Raw genomic sequence first — 2,952 nt, 5'->3', positions numbered from 1 at the left:
ACATCTGTTTTTTGTCTCGACAGCGGAAAATCCTACCTGGAGAGGGTATCACCGGGCATTCCTCTCGGCGGGGCGGTGCCACATGGGCGTTCCAGCAAGGCTTACAGGGTGAACTAATCCAACAACTGGGTTTTCGGAAGACCAACGCCTATCTACGCTACCTGGATTCCAACTTGGACCAAAAAGTTTGCAAATATGTACCAGTTTGGTAGAAAAATTCCTTTCAGCCTTTTTTTTTAAATTTTCCCCCTTTCCCTCACTCAAACATTTTTCACCTGGGCCTTGGAGGTTACTTTTTTACGTGTTCTACATATATGTTCTCTGTGTTTATTTGCGAATTGTATATTGAGCATTGCAAAAAGTAAAATTTTGTAGTTACCCTTGTTCATTTAAAATAAAATGTTAATTCATGTATCAGAAATGAATGAGGTTTACGAAAATAAAAATTTTCCGCGCATATTTTTTCTATTGTTAGGCAGCAAGCCAGCGACGTCACATGTTATATCTAAGCGCCATATTTTAGTGCGCCAATTTTTGAACTAATAACGAGCAAGTCTGAGCTATTTTTTTTCCGCAAACCTACCCACCCACACCAGTTGTATTATTGCAGACAAATCTTGAAGTTAGCAATTATGGGAGGTTACTTTTTCACATGTACTACATATATGTTCTTTGTGTTTATTTGCATTTGTGGATTAAGCATTGCAAAAATTAAATCTTGTAGGCCCATAAACTCTTGTTTATTTGATGTAGACTTATATTTACATCATATTCATCAATTATACGATTGAATATTAGAATATTGACGTACATGTATTTATGTGAATTTCGTTCTTTAAATTGAGCACACCCTGCTTGCGCCTCAGCAATACGTCATTTGAATTTATCGGACTGTACATTACAAAATCAATTAAGAATCTTAGTGTTATTACAAACATAGACATTAAAGAATGTAATAATTTACAATTGCGCATTTCTAACTTGTCTGTAAATATGTGCCGTTATCAATTAAGGCAAGTTTAATTTATAATCTAAAAAATTATATAGTACATATATATATATATTCCGGAAATATATTTTGTAGAAGGTTGATAATCCGTGTTTACATTGTCTCTTCCTTTTTTATTATGACCAGCTTCAGTGAGGTCAGTAAAAGTTGAAGATAATTTTTAAAGTTATTATTTGTCAGTTTGTTTAAGATTATGATTATACATAGACACGTTGTTGATTTTAACTATAGGCCTACAGTCATCATTGTATTATTTTATTTTGCGGATGACCATATGATTTATAAATATTTACGGATTTATTTGCTGTTGAATGTTATCTGGTAGGGTTTGTCATGCGGCCATTTTATGAATTGTTAAAATTGAGTTAAAAGTTTATAATTAGTGGATATACTCAATTAAAAATGTCAATTAAACTGTTTTATTTTGAATTTTTAGCCCTTTTTTAAAGATTAAGAATGCTAAACGAATCATGTAAGCAATCTTTAAGACATGCTGAAATATACGCATGATTTTAGGACAGAGGCTGATAGGTCGGCAGGTTGGAAGTTTTATGATGAATAGTTCCGGTTAAAAATTGCAGTGGATCCTGCTAAGTCCAAAAATGACGGGAAGTTTAAGACCAGAAAGAATACGGTTGGGCTAATTGTGCAGGAACCCCGCATATTAATGAAGTGTGTGATGTGGGTTAAACTGTGTTGGATTTCTGCACTTTGATATCGATTTTGTAAACAAAACTTCATCGGACTGTCCGTGCTGGAACTTCCACATGTTCTCAAGTTGTTGGGGTTTTTTTTTGGAACTCCGAGACTAGATTTACATAAAAATACCATGTACCGTTTTTGTTGATTTTTTCCATTCGTTTCAGAATTTTTATTAAGCTTTTACTTGAGCATATATAATAAAATTGTGCTTTCCCCCTGAATATACCACATTTACATTTCAATTAACAATAAAAATCAAGAATACGATACGATACAATACGATCAAGGATGTTGGGTAGTATTTAGTAGAAAGTCGATATGCATACTACCGGATTAAGCTGACATGAATTCATAAATACGCATTATTTCCCTTTTATCTCCGACTACCGCCATATTAGTTGTCGATTTCTATTGTTCTGCTCATCGCTACACACACCCCTTTACATGTATAAGGCCGAAAGCACTATTCATGCTTCACCACATTCAGGTATTCGCCCGAACACGTTACTTTGGACGAAAAGACGTGTTGAAACGCGTTTTGAACAAAAATAATATGACAACCACTGCACTGGCAAGGAATATCCAATGAACGACGAAACAAGACAAACTAAAATCCAGGCACAGATACTTCAAAAATCCTCGATAATTGTAGACCGTTTTCCTGTATATTTTATAACATTGCACATGCGCAATCACACACTGTGGCAGATCGAGCATTGTCAATGATCGCATGGATTATTTTTTTGTAGAAGCCGATGGAAACGATGTTACGTTGTTATTTTCTTGGATTTACTATCATTCATCTACTGTGTTGGATGCAGTGCCGCCGGGGTTTTCAAAAAGATACAGACGATATGCACTCTGTATGAACGAGACACGTGTTCGATGTGCATGTGAAGCAACCGACCGTAACTTTCTCGACCGGTTTATATACCCCAGTGGTAGTAGAGGAGCGATCAAAACTAATATGGCGACCAAACGCTTTTATGAGTTCATGTCAGCTTTAACCACAATTTAACGATGAAACCTTCAAGCTTATACTTAATTGGTAAGACGTTGTAGACCGTCATGATTTGCGACTCATTCACTGGATTGGAGAATCTGTTTGACGCAAATATCGTCATATGTTATATAATGCTATCCATATAAGGTAGTGTTCTCTAAAATTATAACTATTTGCTCACAAAAACGAGTGTTGAAGTTTAAACTGACCCACGGGTGATGGAGAGGGGAACGACACG

The sequence above is a fragment of the Magallana gigas genome, chromosome 8 (assembly GCF_963853765.1).
Source record: "Magallana gigas chromosome 8, xbMagGiga1.1, whole genome shotgun sequence".
Lineage (NCBI taxonomy): Eukaryota > Metazoa > Mollusca > Bivalvia > Ostreida > Ostreidae > Magallana > Magallana gigas.
This window is presented reverse-complemented; position numbering follows the sequence as displayed.